At 46.5% G+C, this 24050-nt stretch overlaps 1 long non-coding RNA gene across 2 annotated transcripts in view; it reads right to left on the minus strand.

The window, feature by feature from the left end:
* Positions 1-21551: 21551 nt before the first annotated feature.
* LOC104838256 overlaps positions 21552-24050 on the minus strand; it is a 49579-nt gene continuing 47080 nt past the window's right edge. For both annotated transcript variants that reach the window (XR_775045.1, XR_775044.1), the window contains exons 3-4: positions 22492-22604; positions 21552-21687 (exon numbers count right to left, since the gene is read on the minus strand). This is a non-coding gene — a long non-coding RNA (uncharacterized LOC104838256). The remainder of the gene's footprint in view (positions 21688-22491; positions 22605-24050) is intronic.

The following is a 24050-nucleotide window of genomic DNA, read 5'->3' on the forward strand; positions in this document are numbered from 1 at the left end:
CCGTGATCAATAGGGGTTTTATTCAGACCATCCAGGGTTGAACCTTAGCAGCGATGTGGTGCTGTGTCCGATTAGCAGGGGATGCTGAGCAGTGGGGCTCCTGCTGGTGCTGGGCACTGCTGAGAATCCTGCCCAGCTGATTTGGGCATCAGATTCCACCCGCCTAGATCCCACCAGAAAGAAAGGTCAAACTTTATGAATAATTTACTATGGAAAAAATCAAGGAGAAGGGAATTGCCAAGGTTGCATTTAGGGCAAATGAAATTCTTCCAATTTGAGAGAGTCTATAAGAGACTCTGTTAAGGACCTGGAGGCTGCCTGCAGTTTTGCTCTGGGCAGTCATCCCTAGTGCAACATTATGGTAACAAAAAAGCCCGGCTTAGCACCCAGCAGCCATTCTGGCTTGTGGACCCTCACAGGAATGCTCCTTCGGCAGGCTGTCCTGGTGCAGGCAGCCCAGCTGGGCTGGCAGCAGGGTACAGGCAGCCCCCCTTGGCCACTTTGAGGACAGAGCCCAGTGGCTGAGAGGGCTGGAGATGGCAGGTTGGAAGCACAAGCCGTGTAGCAAGAGGAATAAAACAAATAAAGAAAGAAAGAGAGAGGAATAAATTCCCATGGACAGGCTCAGTGAGCGCATTGCAGCCAAATGACCTCAAGTGCACCGCTTTCTTCTCTCGCTTGAGGAAGGCAGAAGTACAGCTGCATTTTTCATAAATAGGAACACCCTAGCTTGATGTTTTTTAAAGCTGTCTAGACAGTAGAGCAAGACCTTATTTCAAGTCACATAATCACTTTCCCATTTTTCTTTGCAGCAGAGGACGGTTTCCAAGATTAGATAGAAGCTGGTGGAGCAACATGTTATTAACCTTGGGTGTGCCTCCCTGCTTTAGGTTCTCCTTGTCCAAGCTGGAGGTGCCTTTCTGTCTGATCATGTCTCCCCTTTATTCATGCCTTCCTCCTTGACAGAAAAGCTGCTTCTTTCACTAGTTTGCAAAAGCGAGATAAAATTACACATGGGCTGCAGACAACTGGGAGCACAGAGGGTGCTGCGGTAAAATGCCGGCTCCCTTCAGCAGAAGGCAAATATTTTGTGTTTTCCAGCACAGCACTGATGCCTCTACCTGAAAATAGCATTAGAGAAAAAAAATAAAACGCTTTGTGCTGACCTCCACTAGGCCAGTGTGCCCCAGGCTGTTGGAAGGAGGTGGTCACAGCTGCTAAATGTGAGAGATGGTGGAAAAAAAAGCACTACCAGGAAAGGATGCTCTCAGCAGAAACGCATCCCTCTGGCACACCTTGCATCATGCAGCCTGCACCTTCCAGGGCTGGCTGGCCCTGGGCATTTTTCTGGGCATTTCTCAATCCTTTTACTTTTCTGTGTTAGGACTGCAGCTGATTCCCACGGAGCAGAGAAGGTGAATAAAATACCCATGCACCATTTGATTGCAGCATGTGGCCTGATCCAGCAGCAACGGCTCATCCCCATTGCCTGGGGATAAGGAGCCGCCATGGAGATGTTGCATCAGGCACTAGAAGATGCTCCTCTAGGGCCAAGGACAAGGCTTTCTGAGTGTGAATGGCATGAAATGGGCATGTGAGTAGCATCCTGTACCCGACATGGACCATTTTTTACCACGGTGACAGGCAGCTGTCTGTGCTTGGGTTATCCAGGGAAAGCAGAGTCCAGCTCGGCTCATTACATTGAATTAAGTCAGCAAGACCCGAAGACAAATACACCATTGCAAATGAGATTATTTCAGTTTAGAGACCCTGGTTTGCTGCCCTGCTGGAGAAGCACCGGGTTGGTAGGATAGAAAGTTAGTGTTTTCAGGGAAGGCGGGGAGGTGTTTGTAGCTGAAGCAAAGTGCGCTTTTCTTGCCTAGTGTTACAAGAGCAATGCTGACCTTCTCCCTGAGCACTGCTTATGTAGGGTTACCCATTATGAGTAAAACATGTGGACTGGGAGAAGAGGACTGCCCTCCTCACCACCTCTCTACAGGATTGCCATGTCTCCCCACGGCTGTTAAAGTGATTAGGCAAGCACAGTAGCAAGCCTGGGCAGGGATCTCTCTTTTTTTTGCTTGCTTAGCATTTTGCTTTAGAGGATGCAGAACCTGACTTTGGGAATAATTTCAGCTTGAGAGTATCCAGTATTTCTCTGCTCCCTAAAGCAAGCAGTTAAAATCATCCAGGGGAGCTGCCTTTCCTTAAACAAAAAATCTCTACTGCTACGCAGAAAGCGAATACATGAGCTCCCTGATATTAATGCTTTACTTCACAATTTACATATCAAGTGCTTTAATGAATTGTTTTCAGTATCATTGTTCCTACCATGAATAAACTCAAAAGTAATGGATTTGTAATTAATTAAAGTTTAATTACAATAGTTTGTCATTTTATTATTTGCAATTATTACCATAAAGGTAATAAAAATTGCAGGATGTCACAACTGAATACAAATCCCTAATCAGAAGCAATCAACTCATGCCGTAACCTTGAACAAGGGTGATTTTATTAATGCACCAACTCTGGAGCCCGAGCTGCTGCCTTGCACGCGGTGGCTGCAGTATCCTCAGCCCTGGCTGGGGCTGCATGGTGCTTTGGGTGGTCATGGTAGGATCCTCATGCCCCTTCCCTTGGGTAGCCCTGGTTGTTCCTCCCTTTCGAACCTCTTTCTCCACAAGCCAGAGAGTCAACCACTAACTAAAGATGCCTTCACCCACCTCCTGTATGTTCCCTTTGGACACACTGATTTGCTAAAGCAGTTATCCACCATAATTCTTATTTAATTATTAGCTATCATTTCTTCCGGGTCCCCTGGATGAGTTTTTCGTTTGTACCAAGTTTAAAACTGCACATTAAATCCTAATTTCTGCATCATATTCTTCTAATATTTAATTTTCAAACAATATTTTTTAGTATTATGAAAGGTCATTCCTAAACCACTCCAGTATTCTGCCTCTGACTTGGTGAGCCCTGCAGCAGAAGTTCCTTTGCTCTGAAGTATGAAGGATAAAAGGAGAAGGGTTAAATTGTATCTGTGTTTGCTGCTGCTGCTGTCCCCATGACTATTTCCAGGACTCGCAATACCCATGTTCACATGCAGTTAATTCTTCCCACTTGAAAGAACAAGATATGCGTTTCCTCATCCCTACATCTTGATAGGCTCCAATCATACCCATGATTCCCTGGCATATTTCATTTGGCTTGGCCTGATATCTTAAAAAAACATGTTTTAAAGCAGTTTTCCACTGGCCAGTCTCAAGACATCTTCAAAAGGCATGAGAACTGCACCCAGAGCAGCAATTAGGCTGCAATTAAGCAGAGACTTTCCCAGTGAATGCCCCCAAGGGGCTATATTCATGATGTGGGAGGGGGTCTTCAGGTTGGCTTGTCCCACCCTGCTAAATTTATCCCTTCTCACCATCCTTTGCCAATCTTCTGCATGGCTCAAGCCCTCAATCGGGTTTGCTCTTTGAAGTCATTAATTGGTTGGGAAGGAGCAATTCCATTTTTAGCTTCATTTCCTAGGGAAAGCATATGTACATTTGCCTGTCCTCCCTTAATCATTACTGAATGTGTTGGCCAACTTCATGCAAAACTCAACAGAAGGAGAGAGGTCTTGGTGCCACTCTGTGCCTACAAGTTACACAAAAACTAGGCAGCTGGGGAGAGGCAAGAGAAACCCATTCAATGTCCCCAAATCAGTGGGTGACTTTCACCAGGCTTGAGAAACCCAAGACACGTATGGACCCCAGGCAGACCGCATGCCTCCGAGCCATCATATTTCAAATGCAAAACATTTCTGCTGCTTCTGGTTGGGAACTCAGCCACCACTTCATAAATCAACACCCCTGCTATCGCCTTTGCTCTGCCAGCAGACGGTTTGATGTGAAACAATACAGTACTAAAGGCGTCAGCTTCCTTGGGTTATCTTAGTGGAAGGCTAACATCAGAGACCCATTTTATCCATCAGGACGGTGATATTTTCAAGCTCCTTGCCTCCAACCAAAATTTCCTTGCACAACACCTTCAGAGATCTAAACAGCCTCTATTTTTAAGCTGTGATACAACAGCATTTTCAAAAGGCTTGAGATCTCTTATATCTTAGCTCTTGCACCTTAGAGAAGTTTGCGGATATGTTCAGCTTCATGCACGCGGTCTTTCAATTGCCTTAGCATGAGCTGAGGCTTAAACATGTACATGAATCCTGCAGGATCAGTGGCTAAAGTTACGTGAAGGGTAGAAAACAAATCCACCATACTCCTGGGGTATTTGCATTTCTCGTAAACATGCTTGCAAAACCACTTAGCAAATGAATGTTAATTGTTCTGCAGAAATCCCACCCTGTTCAAAGGAGAAGGGGAAAAAGAAAAAGCCCTAGGTAGATGTTGCCAATTTTTCCTTTGGCTCCCCAAATAAAATTCAGGTGATCTCATCCCACATTGATCAGCAGAGACCAAGTAAGAAAATCAAAAGGAAATTACTTCATCTTAAGTGCCTATTAACTGATGTGATTAAAAAAAAAAGCTCCATTTGACAGTAAAAATCCTTGTGACCAGCGCACGAATGCCAGAACAAGCTGGGTATGGCTGGAGCTGCCAAAGGCATGTAACTGCAAACCTTTAAACCAATTTAAGTGCCTTCAGTTGGGTTTGTGAGACAATCGTGCCCCGAACAAACATTTACATGAAAAAGGCTGCAGGCCTCCGCTTTTGTTGCTTTTCCAGCCCAAGGCTGGCAGAGCCGGGAGTATTTTACACACACTGCAGCTGCTGGGGTAGCAGAAATAGATAAAACTTGACAAATTAACACAGCATACACCAAACAAAGAGACCTTTGAACTTCAGCCTTGTGGCTGCAAGGATGCCGAGCCCAAGCTTAACTCATAGCAGTGCTCTGGCTTTCAGGCTTGCCCCACCATTGCATCTGGTCTCAGCAAGGTGAAATGCAGCAGTGATGCTGGCTGAGGGGCCAGAAGCAGGGATGGATTTGAGTGTTATCCTTACCCGGGGCCAAAAGCAGAATGAGCCTGAAAAACTAAGTGCATCTCTTGGGATTTAGGGATTATTGAGACGATTGAGAAACCCCCTCTCCAGAAACACCTTAACTACAGCACTTTTGCAGTTGTTTCAGGTGTGTTTCCGCAGAGCAAAGTAATTACGCCATATAAAACCAAACTGAAATGATTATCGTAAGCCAACGTGTACACAAGAACAAGAAGTCACTTTGGGGAGAGTTCAGGCATTAACTGCTGAACTTGGTTTGACCTACTGACTGCACAGACCGGTGACTCTCAAAGCAGCCGAGGCTGAGGACGAGAATCCCTCGGGCTCTTCTTTTCTCTCCTTGAGCCTTCCTACAAGCTCTCCTCAATTTTTTAAAGCCTTCCTTGGCGAAGGTGACTTCTGCCTATCTTGCCTCGCCCAGCAGGTCCACTTCAGATGTTCCTAAGGTGGGAGGGAAACCTCTTCCTCCCTCATTTTTTCAGGGCTTTCTGTGTCTGTAATATATGAGTTAATCCATTGTTCCAGCCATAACCTTGGCTCTCGTTGTGGAACAAACAGGAACTGGGGTGGCTTGACAGCTCCGCTGCTTTCTTCTCTCTGGATTTAGACTTTCATAAATGACCCTGTCAAAGCTACGCCTCGCAATGCCACAATGCTAATTGTTTGCAATATGGATTGATGATACCATATTAAAGCCACTTGGCAGGGATAAGGTTTGACTTTTTGTGTTCAGATGAACAGCAGTGTGGATGCTTCAGCAGAACGAGCATCACTTGGCCTGCCTCCATATCTGGCCAGCAGCACTTCCGCAAGCCAACGTCTCTGCGGTTGAGTGCATAGCATCGTCTTAGGGCACCCTGGAAAATGGAAGCCATTCTCCTTCCTGAGATAAATCCTCTCTTTCAGCCCTTCTTCTTTATATGGAAATACTCATCAAGTTCCTTAAAATAGGAACAAACAGGAAATTCTTTATATGCCACTAAAATAGAGTCAAAATCCTCACTAGATTGACACAAAGGTAAACAAAACATGGAAATAACTCCATTCTTTTTAACTAAAAAAGATTCATCTTTCCGTATTTTGCCCTTCATTCCTTCAATGAAAGCTTCGCCAAACTTTGTGGCAGTTCTCATTTTCAAGAAAGGGACCCATATGACAATCTCTTCTTACTTTTTTAAAAAGCAAGTTTTGTGACCACTCCTTTTCTGTAACATCTTTCATTCATCACCGATGTCATTCAGTTTCCAGAAAGTAAAAGCCAAAAAGAGGAGCCATAAGCACATAATCATCACCTGGCAATTCCTGCCCCAGGAAGGTGTGACCGGGAGGGATTGCACAACGGCAGATGGAGAAGACAGACCGGCCACAGAGCCGGGAGGGGTCCGGAGAACATCTAACTCCACATGTCCCATTGCGTCTCTCAGCACTAAACACTTCCAGTGCATGGTGGTCACGCTGTGAAGTCTGGACAGGTTCATGCAACGAGGACTCTGCTGAGGCTTAGTAAATACAGAGAAACTACCAGACCCAGAGCAGATACTTTTGTGGGATAATGCCTTAAAAGCAACATCACCCCTTCATGGTCATCCCCACAAGTCCTACCAACCTTGGCAGGGGTAGCATAGACTGGGGCTGGGTGTTTCTGAGAGACCTCACATCACCATAATCCCACAAAGACTCTCTTCTTTCTTTCTTTTAAGTCTCCTCTGCCAAAACTATGTGAGGTTTTCACTTTCTTTCGGCAGGGAAATTCAAAGGCCTGTGCAGATTCCCTCGTGCAGTGCCGGGAGAGGGGAGCGATGACTGATTGATCTACGTTTCTTCTGTCAAGAACACCAAAGGAGGTACTGAAAGTACCTGTCTTCTGGAAGAAGGTTAATTACAGAAGCTCAGCTTGCACACAGGGGTCCCACCAGTCAGCACAAGATAAGCAGCCTTGGGAGTATAAATTATTACAGATGATAAGGCAGAATTTCCCCTTAAACAGCTTTGTACATATGTTCCTAAGATTGACTCCAGAGACGCCTGTCATCGGATGTCAAACAAGAAGCAACAAAAATTACAGAGAATTAATTTCTTGTCTTTTTTCTTGCAAGCATATGACACTTACTCCCTTGTTTAGATTAACTGAATGATTTCTGATCCTAGCAAGATGTGACTAGATGACAGGACCTGGGAATCAGAACTGAAGCCCGATCACCCATGCTCGATCACAGCAGGCAGCAAGAGCTCCACCACTCCATCACGCCTGCAGAAATGGAGGCTGGTTTTAGCTCTAGAAATAAGATAAATTACAGGCGCCAATTGCTACAGTTTTTGTTGTGACTATCTCTTCTGCAGGCGGTGTATAAACAGGAAACCATGGCCACATGGCAGGGAACTGACTCAATACTGGTGAATACTGATAGAAATCAGGTCATATTGACATCCTTTGTTTATGCACTGCTTTGTTAACACTGTTTATCCTTAGCGTCTTGGCCACATATTTGGAAAAACTCCCACTTTGCCACCCATCTACGGCCCTTTTGTTCCCCCCAAAATGTGCCACTGCAAACCCCTTGCCTCTAACCATCATCAATAGCAGCTCCTTCAGACCAGGACCTAAGGGGATGAGTACTTTTGGGGTACAAACCAACTTATGCCACTCTTCCAGGAAGGTTTCTTCCTGATGCCTAGGAGCTTGCTATTAGTTTTTGTCTGCAAGTGGGAATTTCTCTCTTACCAAGGAGCCAAATCTATTTTAATCGACCAACCTGCTGAAATGCAGCCCACTGCAGGACAAATCTGCAGTCTAACTGTGCATTGCACAGCAAAGATCAGCCTCCATTTGGCTGTCAGCTGTTTATCTCTACCTGGCAATTTATTCCAAGCCTGAATTCATCCCACTGGAATGAGGAGTTTACATGCATTATAAATTTCTTCCAGCATTATTAACACGCCAACAGCCACACAGACATGATTCATTCACAATGTTCTGTATTTTACAGCAGCAGTTCATCTGTTCCTAAACACTTTCCTCCCCACTCCAGATATGCCGGAAATATCAAGGTAGCGTTCCCACCATCAGCTCTGGGACATCAGAAATAGATGACATGAGAAGACCCTTGAATTCCTGCATTCATGTTTTAGGTATTTCTTTACCCAGCTGAGTCCACAGCAGGTCAGAGGCTTCTGCTGGCGGCTCCTTCTTTCACATACCCTTGGCTTTAGAGGAGGAAGGCCATTGCAAAAGCCAAAACTTTTTTGCTGAGAGGAGAAAGAGATTTCAGGTATAAACAGTTATTATTCCACCCCCATTTTTACCAGCTAGGAGCTTCTTCTCAACCCCCACATTTCTGCTGTATGGCATTAGCTCTTGGTCTTTGCGATCTAATCCGGTTCATTTTTTAAGCATTGCCTCTATCAAGGGAGTTTTTATTAACCACACAGCATGAGGAGTTTAACAATTAACTGTGGGCTAGCTGTATGCTGAATTCCTCCCTGCAAATCACCCCCTCTCCTCTGCATTTACCACAAGTCAACCAGGCTCAGCTGTGGGGATCTGCCCAGCCAGACCCTCTGCAGATGGGCAACATGTTGCACGTTGGTACCCAAAGTCATCAATCACGTGAGGAGGACCTACACCCAGTTATTGACTGGGGTCACAGAGCCCAGTCCCAAAGCAGACAGTTTGGGACTAAACAGCTCAATGCCTCAGGGGTGGTGGGATGAGGAAGAGGATGAAGGCTGGGAGGCATTTTGCCAGCCAATGACCTACTAAAATTAGCGAGCTGGGTCAGTGGGGGTATGCAGAGAATGGCTTTGTTCAGGGGAATTAGGGCCTGGGAAAGCCTCTGTCTCTGTCTCCCCATGTATAATACTAGGAGATTAACTGGCCATGGCATGGTACTACGAATACCTTGCAGGGCTTCATGGTGGGCTTTTAAAACATGAAGAAACATGAAGAACCAGCAAAGTTTGGAAAATGAGTGCTAAGACCTCTGACCTTCAGCATTCAAAAAGATAGAGGCCATCTCAGGCTTGAGAACTTAACAACATGGGAAATGCCCTACTGGTCCCTGCCAGGCCAAGGGCCCACCTAGCCCAGCCATGCCAATAGGAGATGCTAGTTTGGGTGGTCCATGAGCCCCCCTTCTCTCTGCTGCCCTTCCCCTCGGATGCCTCCAGCAGCCCCAGCTCCTGCTTGCATCCATCAGGGAAGAAATATTCCCCCATTCGCTTTTCCCGCTGCCATCGCAATTTTGCAAACCTCCATCATCCCCTCCAGCCTGAGCAGCCCCGGCATTTCAGTCCCTCCTGGAAGGGCTCCATCCCCTCTATGGTTTCGGCTGCCCTTCCTGGTCCCTGCTGTACTTGAACTATTCTCCTCAAGATACCAGAAAAACCCAGCCTTATTTATAACCGATGCAGTTTGGGGCAGGGTCCTTCCAGTTCTCATGGACAACCACACACAGTTAAAAAATCTTGCAGCTGGTCAGAGCAGCCAGATGTTATTGCTGCAAATTTCCTCAGCCCTGTGCTCCTTCGGTAAGGGGAAAACTCTGGCTTGAGCTGCAGCCGTAAAAGAGTCTGATAAAGATATAGTGTGGGTTTGGTTCTGTGCTTCTTCAAGGCCGTGTTAGCAAGAGCAGTTTTGCAGATGCTCAGATGTTGCCAGATGCATCCCAGCCGAACTAGTGTGAACTGGGAAGCCGACCTCAATGAGGCCGTGTCCAGCCTCCGCCCCGAGCATCCTAAAAGGTTAAGAAGGGCCATGCCACCACGTGGGGCAGGGTTTCATCCTGTCCTCAGTTTGCCTGTGGGATCCAAAAGGAATTTTTTCCGATTTCTCTGCCAGGCAGGAAAAAAAAACCAAAAAAACTTTGTTGTGTTTATACTGGATGGGATTAAAGTTTGCAATATTTGTTATATTTAGATGCCTTTCAGACCCAGATTCAGGGAAACATTACACACAGTCCTTGCTGTTTACCCTTTGCTCCGTTCCCTCGCTTTTATTGTTCTTCCAGTTTATTCCTCTTCCAATTTAGGTTACATTTCCCAAGGACTGCGGCATAAACCCAGATTTCCCAGGGAAACCAGCACCTCTCGGCAGCAGCAACCAGTTTTGCAGCTTCAACCAGACCACCTCGGTCCCGTCTAAAGTGAAGTGCATCCACTCTTGCCTGAATCACAGCCTAAACGACCCCTTAAAGTGGATAATTCACCCCAAGATAAAAGGCATCTATCTACTTGAGCATGATGCTTTGTCTAGGATACCCCAGCCTGCCCTTGCTCCCCCTCAAAAAGGGGCTGCCAATGCCCGCAATGCCGCAGGGCTAGGACTGACGTCCAGCACAGCCCCGGCTTCTCCAGGGACCAAGAAACTGTTGTTTCTCTTCCCCCTGAATTTCTTAGGAGGAAGGGATGCTGATAAGCCCTGCAGTGAAAGACTTGTGAACAAAGCCCAGGCTGCAATATATTCTCATAAAACCTTCCCAAAGATGAGCATGTGAAAGACCACTTTATAGACAGGGCGGGCGGGAGAGAAGTTTACATCCAGTGCCCATTTTCCAGTAAATCATTCCCTTCAATCTAGCTGAATTTTTTATTTTTTATTTTTAACTCTGTGTCCACTACAGTTTTCCAGAGCAGACACATGTTTTGGTGCACTCTTCCTCCACCCTCCCTTGCAGGCGAGGCAGGACGGAACGCCTGATACCTGATCTCTCTGCTGTGCCCTGGCTAATGGAAAAAAGCTGCTCACTTGGAGCTGCTCTGATTTATTCTGTAATAATCTCTCCGATGGGGAGTCTTTGACCTCCCCACAGAGGCTCCATTAAAACTGAGCCTGGTAGCTGGGTAAGGACAGGTAGTTATTTTCTCCTGATAGCAATGGTTGTGCACAGTAATGTGCCATTCCTGCACATTTTCTTCACCTTAAATATAAAGACAGCCGTCAAAGCAGAAGCTTATTTATTCACTTTTTGAGGTCTGCTCCAGAACCCATCATTTGCTTTAGCTCAAACCCCTGCGCACGGATCCTGGCAGAGCTCCTGCGTGTGTTTAATTTGAAGAGCACAGATTATCTGCCCACTCAAAGCTGAGCTTGTGCAGAGCTGAGTGGAGGAGCAGGATGCAAAAGGCACTTTGACTCCAGCTAAGCCTGACCTATCCCTTCTGGCCACGGGAAACACAGGAACAGATGTTTGGTGCTGGGATTTTTCTCCCAAAATATCTCGGATGTTTAATTCACATTTTACAGATTTGCTATTGCTGTGTATAGTATGAAGGAGAGCCTGCTGTCAGGTTGCAGGGAGGGGAAGAAGGTATCTAACAGCTTTTCTTCTCTTTTTAAAGATGACTCAAGAGAAGATTTTGGTTTTGTAAGCAATGGGCAATTTTTCAAATGCATTCACTATGATCTCCTTGGAAATCTTTGCTATCTTCCACATTTAAAGCAGCGTTATTATAGTCTGAATAGCTGAGCGTTGAGTGTTTACAGAGAGGGGTACATCTTTCATAAGCCCAAATGATGTCACTAGGTAAAATAACCAGATGAGCTTTCAAGCGCAAAAGTCCTTCTGCAAGTCTTCTGTCTGACTGTTCGCCCAAAGATCACTGGATTATTTGGTTGGGCGAGGGGGGGTTCCCCTTCAAGCTTTACACTGCTTGCAGTGATTAAGTGATTTCAGGCAAGATTTTTGCTAGCAGTTGGTTGTCACATTTGAAGGAGTCTCTACTACGGCAAATGGGGCAAATTTTAAGAGCCTTCCACTCACTGCATGTCCTGATGTATTTCATTTGTGCAGAAGCCCACCTCTAAGATGGCATAGAAATATTAAGGTGCATGGCTGGTTTTATGCCTTTTTGACCCAGAAGGGAAAACTGGCTGTGTGTACTAACAGCTATGGAATGAAGCCAGAGTATTCAATCAGAAGACAAACGATGTGCAGGAAATCTCTTAGGTGACCAAATATTTACTACAGCAATGAAACTCCCCCAAAATGTTCCCACTCAAAAATACTTGAAATTATCAGACTTTTTCCCAACTTTTCTCTACATGAGTAGTCAAAAAGTTTCCTAAGGGAAGACCTCGCAGAGCCGCAGCTGTGTTCCCCTCCTGCCGAATGGCCTGGAGCATCCTCTGGACACGGACTGGGAGGCACAAAGAGGTGCAGGACCCCACAATTCTGCTCCGAACCTGTCCCCCAAGGACAGGGGAATCTCACAGTCCTAGTTGAGTATTTCTTTTTCTTTTTTAATGTAAATAGTAACTCAGGGTCAGATAGAGCCTTGCAGCGCCTTTCCATCAGGGCTGGAGGGAGTGTAAAATGGCAATGCAGAGGAGATCTGATAGGGTGGTGGGCAGCTTGGCCATCCTGCTCCCCCTGTGCAGGGGGTTTCTTTCCAGTGTGTGAATCGATGAGGGTTGTTTCCTTAAGCACTGCAAAAAGCTGGTTGTTTTTATGCCCCTCAGCTCTCTAATCAGGAGAATAACGCCATCAAAGTGGGGAATAACCAGCAGCCACCTCTGCATAGCTCTTGGCTCCATTTAAAGGTCCCATGGGGCTACAGATGTGCTTTAACCTCCACAGCAAAGGCACTGAGCACCGGTCCCGGCTGCTCAGCTTTTCAGGCAGCCGGTTATTGTCCCTGGCATTGTTCAGGCTCTTCGTGGCCATGCCAGCTCAGACCCCGGCACCAATGCAGCCTCTGGGGTGTGCATCCTTGACACGCCTTTCCTCTCATTTTGGGCAGGAGAGGTTGCAGGTATTTTTCAGACCATGAATTCCTCATGAGTTGGGCAGGCTGTCTGCAATTACAACAGTTTTGCAGGGCATGAAAACCATTTTCCACCAAACCCTGGGGACCACAGACGCCAGCCCTGGCAGGGGGGGACTGGAGCTGCGATGTTTCCCGTCCTCCCCTGGCTGGGGGGCTGCTTTTTTTGATGGCTGGGCTCCAGAGAGGGCTGACGTGATAGCCTTTACATGCCATATTATCCACACGGAGCTGAAGCCACTGGGGATCAAGCCAGGGGGACCCCGGAGTTACACCCAATTGCCCACGGGAGTGTCGACGCTGCGGCAGCCGGATGAGTTGCTGCTTGCCAGCCGTCTGCCTGCATGCCCTTTGCTGCTCCCTGTGAAAGCTTTTGTCAGCCTGACATGCAGTGGGAGGGGGGGGGGACGCGAGCACAGGCAGCTGCCGGCACCCGCCACAGCTCCGCTAAGGCTTGGAAACTTGCTAAGAGTGTTTGAGCCTCGACAGCCAAAGGCGAGAAAAATAGGGGCTGTTTTTCTTTCCTGGCTGCTCCCATTGGACAGCTGGTCATTGCTAGCTCCTTCCCCTGGCTCCATCCCCGTGGACGGTCTCAGCCTGGCAGCTGCCGTGGGTATATGGTCCCCTGCCTGCTCCAGGGTGCCCAGCTGGCATTTTCTTCCGGACAGGGTACCGACTCTTCATCAGCCTTCAAGATAAGAGCATCTCTCCTCCCACAAAAGTGCCCAGACATCCACAACCTGGCTTCTCACCCTGCCCTGGACCCTGCAAGCAGAGGAGCCCGGCACAGCCAGCCAAAATGCCTGGACCCAAAAGCAACTAAATATTCCCCGGGCCAGAGCAGCTATGCCAGGAATGCTCCAGTGGGCTGCCAGCCAAAAATGTGAACTCCTCCAGCGATGCGGTGCTACGTAGTTTGAATTGGGTGGTTTGCTCCTTCCATTGCAATTTCTCTTTTTCATGCTGGTTTTGCCTTGGTTCTGCACCTCAGTAGTCCAAGCGTGCTCATCCCTTCTTTGCAGTTCCTTTATGCACGTGATGGACCCGTATTGCCAGTGATCAAAGTGAGAATAAAATGGAGTTAAAGAGCTTGTATTGTGCAGGTGAGCAAATGCAAAGCAGAGACCAAGAGAAAGCTCAGCCCTCCTTTGCTCCTTGGTATGACTATAGGTATGGGACCTTACAGCCAAAGTCTTCAGAGCTTGGGAAAACACAGGATTTGGGGACCTAACTGAAACAGAAGATGACAACAGAAAACCAAACCCTTAGCTCTCAGGATCTGAGCTCAAAGGTGGGACCCTGAGCGCCATCGGGAACAATTTCCTGAGGGAATTCACATCAGCCCCATCACGGCAGTGCATACAACTGAGCGCTTGCTGGACATCTCACCCCACAGCAAGGGAGGAGGTACCACTTAAGGTGATGTACAGATGTGGGGATTATCACCCTGATCTCCCTCCATCCTGACAGAAAATCTGTCCTGCCAGAAAGCAGCACAATCCTGCTGCTGTAATGCCAACCTAAGATCTTCTGCTAAATGTTTCCCCCCCGCCAAAAAAATGCTGCATTTCAAAGCAAATCCTCCTGCCAGCATCTCTATTTATACGGTATCAAGCACTGATGCCATTTAACAATGCCCTCCCTTTTCTTGACATTATCTTAAACTGCACCGCCAAATTAAGCAAACCTGCTGCCCAGCATATGTTCTCATCTTTTTCTCCTCTCTCCTCAACCACTGCCACTACCATCCCTCAAAGGGACCAAGTACAAATAATTCAGCCTCTACCACTTGGACTGGTTTTAATCAAAGGATTTGCTGGGTTTCTACCACGTGGGACACCTCATTAACAACTTCACACCATTTAGAAGGAAAAAAAGTGGTGTTATCCATTTCACCATCACTGCTCTTAATGCTGGTACCTGGTGTTTTGCACCAGGGTCCCCTCCCAGGACAGGTTTTATTTTGGTGGGAAACAAAACAACAACAAGATTTAAAAAAAAAAGCATTGCTGGGCTGAAAGGGCTTAGAGATCGGCAGGAGCGCGTTCGTCAGAAAGGAGATTAGAGCCTAATGAAATTTGTCTTTGTGCACGTGTCTGTTTCTTTCGGGGGGGGGTGTCTTTGTAAAAAGGCAAGCTTATTAAAATGCAGAGAGAACCCCACACAAAAGACATTTCTTAGGGTCCAAAGGCGCACTTATTAATGCAGAGGTTTTTGTACGGAGCATGCCAGTTTCAGGAGATTTTGGGTATTGTTTGGGGAGAAGAAAGCAAGTCTCACTGATCGTTTTCTTTTCCAGTTTTAGTCACAGCAGCTGAAACAAGCAGGTGCTGCGATTCAGAGCCTGCAGAAAAGGGCAGAAGATGGGGGGAAGGGGAACGCCACAGGGAAAAATTCATCTGCATGAGGAATTTTTACTATTTTGGCTCATTAAATTGCAGCACAGCAGTGTTGTGTCCACATTCCTAGTTTCCTCCATGAGGGTGGCACGTTAACTGCTGGGAAGCATTGCCCGGGCACACCATCAGAAGTCAAAGCCTGCTTCAACTGCAACAGGTTGGCATCAATAGCCAGCAATTTTAACCAAAGCATCCATTTTCCCACATACATCTCTGATGATACCAAACTATTGGCATGGAAGAAAATAAGGGGTTGTGGCCGAGATACTGGTGTGGAGCACAACTCCCATTTCCTCCATTCATTTCAAAACACAGCGGAGTCAACACCCTGCTGCAGCAAGCACACCTGAACGCTGGTGAGCAGCATCTGCAGCAGCATGGCTGCATAGGGAATTTACCTTAACAGGGCCTTAACACTGGGAAAATATGGTGATAGCACTATGCACATGGAGCTTTTGCACAGCCGTTGAGGACAGAGCAACTACAACAGTGCTGGCAGCCCAAGCACACTGGCATGGGTTTGGGGAAAAGGAGGAGAGGTAGAGATTTGCCCCTGTCCTACAGAGGACCTTGGTACACCTCCAAGAAGAAGTTTGCATAGTTGCTCACACTTGGAAAAGCAAACGCAGGGGTGGGTTGTGCAAGGGGTTAGGACTCCACCAAGTCCTTGCTTGCAAGAGGGGAAAGACTTGAAAATCTCCACAAGGCACTTTTAGCACTTCCCATGACTCTCAACCCAAAGGGGAAAGCCCACATCTACCTTCTGGTTGGGAAACCTGCCCGAGGCTCCCGCTAACAAGTGTTTCTCGAGCGTGACTTCTTTGCTATCGGCAGCAGAGCCCTTGGGAGTGTTTACTCAAGAAGAGCAACAGTAGGAGTTCATTAACTAGCTTTTGACACTTTGACAACAGAGTTGGATCCACCCAGCTGGCTTTTTTTCCACACTGCTTGCACATTTCCACCTGCTATGCTATGAAAACTATGAGAAAAATCTCATGTGTTTTCTTATGAGATTTTTCTTTGGAGAAAATGTGGGAACTGGTCCCATGCTGCCTCAGCCGAGAGAAGAGCGTACAGAGGGTAAGTGCTGAGAAGGACACAAACAGAGGATGGAGCAGTGAGCCCTGGGAACCAACCAGCACTGACGGAAAAGTATCCTGGAGAGGCACGGCTGCAAACTCCCTTGGTACTAATTTTTCTCTTTATGTTTGATCTAAGCTCATTGCAACAAAAAACAGCACCGATGCTGAGGTGCTACCCCCACTACGGAAAAATTCACATGAATTATGATTTCATGTAGTATCTGATGGCTGTGTAGAAACACAAGTAATGACAATAAAATTCACTGTAAGCGTGTTACAGAACATCACCCAACTTTTTCTGGAGAGCCCCAAAGACAGTCACAGTGCATGCTCAGCAATGCCATCCCATTAAGATATAACAAATTTGTGGGTTATATCCACTTATGTCTCCAGTCAAACTTCTGCCAACATCTCCCTTCACCTTTTGCAGGTGCAGGAGCAGAGCAGACCATAGCAAACATCTTTGTTTATTTTCTAAAAAAACCTGCCATCACCCACCCATCACTGCCAGCCCAACAATTCACCCCACGGGTGAGGAAAGAAGGAAGCTGAGGCTGGGCTAAAATTGCTTATTAAGTCTGATTGTTTTCACCTTTGCTAGGAGGATATTTTAATGGAAATCAGATGGGGTGAGTTTGGGGACAGGAGTTCAGCTCAGAGAAGCAAGAGCTTCTCCCCCCTGAGGCTGGCGACAGCTCAAGACCTCACAAAATCTTTATTGTTATCGTACCCTTCATATTGCAGCCCTGTTTGAATGCCCCCCTCAAGCTGAGGCCCCCAGTTTGCACCAAATTGCACAAGCACACAGAAAGACATGTTCCCTGACAGCTCGCATATAGGAAACGTATAAATATTGATCCATCAAAGCGATAATAGCATAAAAAAAAGCCTGGAATAGTTCATCTTTCATCGTGCTGGATACAGTAAAGAGGCACCTCTCGGTCAGACTCATGGCCAGCAGCAAATGGGACAGGCGAAGGAGCTCCAATGCTAAGGAGCATCTTTGCCTTGCTTTCATACAGGTAAAAGGAGGACCAGCTGCCTGCCAAAAGCCATGTTTTGGGAGGGTGTCTCCCACCCCAAAGCATGCAGAGCTTGGGGATTATGCTGAAAGGTCAATGAAAAGATTGAGTTTTTAAAAATGGTGCATGATGTGCATGGGGTTGGTCTGTTTTTTGAGGGTTTTGTTCAGCACAGGAAATTGAAGGTCTTTGTAAGAGTTAATAGGATATCACAGGGCTCTGGACAAAATCATGAAGACCAGCAATATTGTGGCTGGTCCAAGTAACTCAGGTCCTGCTAAGCCCCTCTCTCACAGGGGAAGGCTACAGATGGTAACACTGACTATCACCCAACTTAAAATGGATACATATTTTTATATATACATGGAAGAGAAATGTATATATATACATATATATATATAAAATCACAGACCTATGGAACTCATTGCCACAATATTTTTAGATTTTATCCATATTCAAAGAAAGGATGGATATTTATGGTAAGACCTTAGTCATCCCAGCAAGGGATTTATCCACACTTCAAGGAGCACGTCAAGCTCCGTCCATCCAAAGGCAGGAAGAAATGTTATTTATTAATCACCACCATGGGGATTATTTCCACCTTCTCCTCAAAGCTACCAGCTGATGGCTGTAGGAAGCTGGACCAGGTGGACTGCAGCCACTTGATGGCCCCAACCAGATGCACTTCTGGGTTGCTTTCAGGCCCCAAGCCCTTCCTCAGCTCTGACCATCCACATTCTCCAGCCCTGCAGCCCACCAGATGGTGCTCTCGGTATTAGTTAATACTGAAGTAATCTGTGCCTTTTCCTTCCACCAAGGAACTCCAGCACAGGTGGGGTGTGGAGAAACACCACTGAGAGCAACAGATTTCTGTGCTTTCCTAGAGCACCAGCCAGATCGCGTGACTTCATCCCAGGCATAACATGGTCCAAAAACCAGAAACATGTTTTTGAAGCATCCGGAGGCAATGGTGGGTTACAGGTGCTAGCATGCACCTTCAAGCCCAAATGCAACACGTGGTCCTTTGGCTGCACCATGGTGTTGAGCCAAAACACTGGGAGAGATGGGAGAAGTCAAGTCAGTGGGGAATGTGAGCATGCCCTGATGCTCAGGAGACAATGTACCACATGCTAATGGACCTGTGAGCCCATTGGAAACCCTCTGGTGCATTGTTTCTTGAAGGCCTCCTCTATAGGACCAGCTTGAGTTTTTCTGGAGTGATACACCGTAGCCAAGAGAGCTGGCTGGGACATTGGTGGACTTTGGTATTTCTGCTTGCTGGAGATATGAAACATTTTCTATTTGAGGGCAAATGTTGTAATACCAGGGAGAGGTTACGCAGGGCTGTGGAGGGATCTCCATCACCCAGTGTTACCAGCTTGCACCGACATCCACCAGCTGTGAGTTTTGATGAACTCCAAGGTCCCTTTCAGCCTTCATTTCTCCCCAATTTTCTGCAGGAGGAATGTCTGCAGTTCCTCTGCCCTTTGCAGACTGCAATGCTCATAATTATATCAGGTCTGGAGAATTGGGCTAATGTTATAGGGCTGATCCTGGGGCTGTTTCTTTGGCCCAGCAGGATGGACTGCTTTCCTTCTGTGTTTCTGGCTTAATGAGGCTTTCTTTAATTTCTCCTTAATAAAACTCGGGGCAAAGGGGAACATTTAATGTGTAGTTAAATAAAAAACAGAAAGCATACCATACTGGCTGACTTCCTAAAAAGTAAGTGCATTTTTCTACAGTCATCCATAAGACATCAGCAACGAAATAAAACCTCAAGCACAGAAGCCTGACCACTAAGCAAACCGGCAGCTAAGTCTGTGGCTTTTGTTTTTTACCAATAATGTATTTTTATTGCTGAGAAGCCGGAAAAGGGAGAGCATTAAAGGTTGCCTGCACGGGTACACGGGAGCACTCTGGCTGTTTACGTCCTTAATGAGTTTTGCTGCCTCTGAGCAGAGCACAGGTAATAACAGATCATAAAGTCGGTTTACCACCCGAATTGCCAGTCTCTGAAGGTTACTAAAAGCCCATTGAAATAAGCACGGTCAGATCTGCCTGGCTGTTTTGAAATCACCACTTTCTTAATGGTTTAGTGGAAACCTCTGTTTCTCCCCTCATTGAAACGTGTGAAAATCAGGACCAGAACAAACAGAGCCAACCTGGTTTTGTCCAGGAGAAGAGTCTGGGCAAAATCACTTAAATTTGTCTGATGATGCTATTTGTTTGCTTTGTCCAGAGCTGTCCCATCAGCTCATTGACTAGTTATAAAACTTCCCTGGTTTATGAAAAATGCTTATAAAGCATCTCCATGTTGGACAGGGTTAATCCAGCCCCAGGATGTGTTTTTCAAGTGTCAGGCCTGCAAAACCCTCTGGGACTCAGGGCCCTTGCCAGTTGGAAAGAGGCACCACTGTGTCCCAAGGGCTGAACTTCCTTCTGGCAAAGCAGGTGCCCCCCCAGGAGCAGGGCTGATGGAGGCTCTGGGGATAAATGGCCCCCAACTCCTCTTGTTCCCCCCTGCAGGAAACAGCCTAGAAGAACCATGGATTTGATTAGTGAAAAAAAATCATCCCTCCTTTTCTTTTTAGGATACGCAGTGGTGCTGGAGAGGTCTCCAACAGCCTTTATTACAGAAACCCTCTGATTATACCACTTTTTCAACCCAAAAGGGCCCGAGAAGGTGGACAATCTCTGTAAAAGAGAAAAAAGTCTCTGACACATTTGCTGCTGTGGTTTCAGTGCCATGTTTTACTGCCCCTCCATGGGACACGGAGAACATCACTTCCCAGCTTACCTTCCCCTGTCCCCCTGAGCTGGCATCACCATCCCTGGCACAAGCATCTCCTTCAAACCTCCGCCAAGACCAAAAAGTGTTTTTTCTGCTCAGCCTAGACCAGAGTTTCTCCTCTTTGACCCAGCTGCTGAAAGAGGGGGAAGGATTGCACTGATTTGGTGGGTGTCCTGCCATGGCTGTGGATGTTACAGATTGCTTTGCCTCAGGGTTTCTCTGCTCCCTCATAGAGAAGCGCAGCACATCCCACACAAGGGAAAGCAGCATCACTGTGGCAAAGTTGATGCATCAATGTTCTCCTTCAAAATCTGGCCCCTGAGAATGGAGTGGCAAAATGCTGGGGATGCAATTGCTTAGGTGTGAGGTGTATGAAGCTCCTTGAAGACTCATTAATAATTTTAAGAAACAAAATAAATCTGCTTGGAACAGTCTATCTTTGGTCTTGCATTAACAGAGAAGTAGGAAGGCTACATGGTCCTAAGATGTAGCCAGAAGGGTGTATGCAGTGTCTCGCCTGAGGGCGGATGTGCAGCTAGTTAAGAACAAGATGTTAAAAGCACCAAGAGGTCAGTGATATTACGGGCTCAGGCTTGGACTTGCCCCAAAGGATGGTGCCCGCAGCCTTGGACCACCTCTGCAGCATTCCATAGCGCTCTTGGTGCGGGGCAGAGTATGCACTTCTGCACATTTAATTTAAGAACCATTCACCTTTTGCACAACCCAACTCCATCTTGTGCACATGCTTTTTCATTTACAGCCAAAAAGAGAAAAAAAGCTGCATTTCAATTGTTCATTTAGCGCTTTGATTTCTCTCCATTTTCCTTGCCTTTGTCTGTGTGGGAATGTGCATTTGTGGGAACACATAATATATTTTAATGTTTTCTGCAGCTGTTTAGTGGGTCCCCTTCTGAAGCCTTATGGACCACCATGGGCTGAGAAACTGGGATGGAAGATCCAGAGAGACAGCCTCGTGCAAATCCAGTGTCATCCCTTTGAAGTCCTTGGGGCTTCCATGGCAGCCAGAAGTAATTAGTGAGAGAAAGGGATTGTAAGAGCCGTGCTGGCTTGCCATCAGCGCTTCCCGCTGACTTCGAACAAAGCAGAGCTGAGCCAATACCGAGCACTGTTGGAATTACGACACCAAACATCCAACCTATTTATCGAGCACACTGCGGGGCTTGGAGACAGCTCTCTGCAGCAGGACTCACACCATCAACCTTGCACCACGCTAGTACCAAAATTACTTAGCCAAAATACACCAGGCGTTCAGGTGCTGTGGCTGAACTAGTCACACTGTCCCTCCTATGCCACCATCCCATCAAGTCATGGGTGGCTGTAAGCTCTAATTTCCTTAGCAGACCAAGTTCAAGGAAGACCAGCACAGCTACCAGCACAGGCAAGAATTACCAAGCGACTTTATGCAGCTCCTAGATTTGCAGAGAAAGTCAGTACCAGATAAGCAAAATGCTCCTTATTACCTTACTAAACTCTTGATCCGCCGAGTGCTCCCTCTGCCATGGGGTGCTGAGCCTCGGCAACTGGGACTGCTCCTCCCTCTCAATTCAGGCAATGGCTCCTGCCGTATGATTTGGTATTTCTGCTTGCCATTTTCTCCCCGCTCTATAAAGCGAAGTGGGTAAAGTTAAAGACACCTGCCTATTGCTTAACTAGCCAGTTCTCCTGTGCCTTCCCCATTAATGGATGCTCCCCACAGTCGGAGATTTCACCTTCCCAAAGATGTGCCTGGGAAAATCCCTCCTCCACCACTGAACTGAGATCAGGTATGTAGGGTGGCTGGAGGAGATTACTTTGGGGATATTTTGGAAGAAAAGCAGGAAAGGAATTTTAGATTTTCAGCCTGGAAAGGTACAAGTACTTTTCCTGCTTTTTCCCTTCTAGGTATGTCTTTGACAAGCATGTTCCTCTACCTCTGTTTTTCTTTTGCTATTTTGCCTTTTTTCCTCCCCTCTTGCTTTTTGTACACGCACACACACACACCTTCCCCCCCATTATCTCTTAGCAAAGTTACTATTTTCCATGGCAAAGACTGTGGGCATCACCAAGGTCAGAAGGCACCTCGGGACATCTCTAGTCCAACCTCCTGCACAAAGCAGGGCCAGCCTCAAAGCTGGATCCCAAGTTTTGCATGTGGTTATGAACCCTGCGCTATAAAGACAAGCATAGATGTGACAGCAAGCTGTGTTTGGGGCAAACCGCTGAAATTCCCAGAGCAGTTTTTCAATAGTAAATCCTGATTCATCCAAAACCATTTGACTTGCAGGAGAATTTTGATTTTGAAGGAGTTTGGACAGCAAAACCTCAGAAACATTTAAGTTTGAAACTAAAAGCTTGATTTCAGCTTTTTCATGTTGGTTATTCTACCCTTTCCTTTTGTTCTGACACCCATGTTTTGTACCACTTTACCTGGTGTTTAGACTGAAACTAAATGGTCTGCTTCAATAAGGTCGCTCCCATGTTTCTGACTCTACATTTCACAAGAACTTCCACTCAGTGGAACTTGGACTTTTCTTCCTGATCTGGAACAAAAGCAAACAGAAAAACATCAGAAAGTTTCATTCCATGCGATGGGAATTTGACTTTCTGGACAGCTTTCGTTGCTGTCAAGAAGGGTGGCTGGCTGAGACAGCTCTTGAAAACTTTGAAAGTTCATACAAAGGCTCTAAGCTGGAAACGCGTCCCCCAATCCTTGTATTGACTGCCAATATCGTGTGGATGGGATTTTTCAGGGTCCCCTCAAAGAACCGAATATACAGCTCCCAAGACGCCTGAGGTCTCTGGTTCTGCTAGGCTCCTTTTGAAGAGTCCTAGTCTTTTTTTCTTTTTTCTTTTTTCTTTTTTTTTTATTTCTGCTTTAGATAACCAGAGTGGGCCTCTCACTCATGGGAAACATTGTTAAATGTGTCACCTCCCACCAAGAGAAGCAAAGAAGGGCGGAAAAAAGCCACATGAAGATATTAAAACATGAAACTGGAATGTCTACAAACTGCTCGGAGAGTTCATTCTTAATTCACATATCCCTATTTACTATTGAAAATGGCTATTTAGCTATTTATGGCATTGTAAGCAATCACTCTTGGTTTCTGCTTAGCCTCAGATGGATGGTTGCCCCATATGTCTCATGCTGTACATAAGTACGATGGAAAAAAAAGAGAGGGTATAGAAGTGAACAGACCTTTTTGGATGGCCACATCTGGTCCCCATGTGTAAGCCCAGCCTCATGGAAAGCCTGCTGACAGAGAATAGCTGCATGCTGTGGTTCTAGACAAGCTTCTTTTATAGATGTGTTATATATATACATACACTTCCATTTTATATATATGTGTAAACATCTATATACACAGATAGATGTTGAGCAAGAAAGAGCTTTCAGTATTTTCTTTTCTGACACTTGCAGAGCCCACTTGGCCAGATGTGGACCACTGGGCAGCACTGATTTATTGTGAAGCAAGGCTGCTGTTCCTATCACACTGCCAGATGGTGAGAGGCTGGGGAGCAGACAGGAACTCTGAATATCCCCAAATTTGGCAGGGAAGGACCTGGGACAGAAAGCAGAACTGATGTGAAGTGTTGGATAGGTTTATGTGAACTTTCTAACCCGCATCCCTCTGCAGAGCACAGGTCCTGGGGATGGGTGAGATAAACACTTTGCCATCCAGCCAGATCCACCAGCCCATGCCCTGGCACCCAGAAAGCAGAGCTGGTGCCACTTTTTGGCCATCAGTCTTCCCTGCTCTACTCCTGTGGAAAGAGGATGCCTGGAGATGCTTCCACTTAGTTTCAAAAACACCATCAACATTTATACTCCTCCTTCTTTAAATCAAGACCTCCAATTCACTTAGAATTTTCCCCATACCTGCTTTTCAGCCATCTTGCTCTCATCTGCTGGGGAAATCCATGCCACCAGCTGTGAGTCCATTTTTTTAAGGCCACTTTAAGGCTGACACCCTTCTTCTTAAGGCCAG

Source organism: Haliaeetus leucocephalus, unplaced genomic scaffold (assembly GCF_000737465.1).
Source record: "Haliaeetus leucocephalus isolate CR32 unplaced genomic scaffold, Haliaeetus_leucocephalus-4.0 Scaffold587, whole genome shotgun sequence".
In the NCBI taxonomy this organism is placed as follows: Eukaryota; Metazoa; Chordata; class Aves; order Accipitriformes; family Accipitridae; genus Haliaeetus; species Haliaeetus leucocephalus.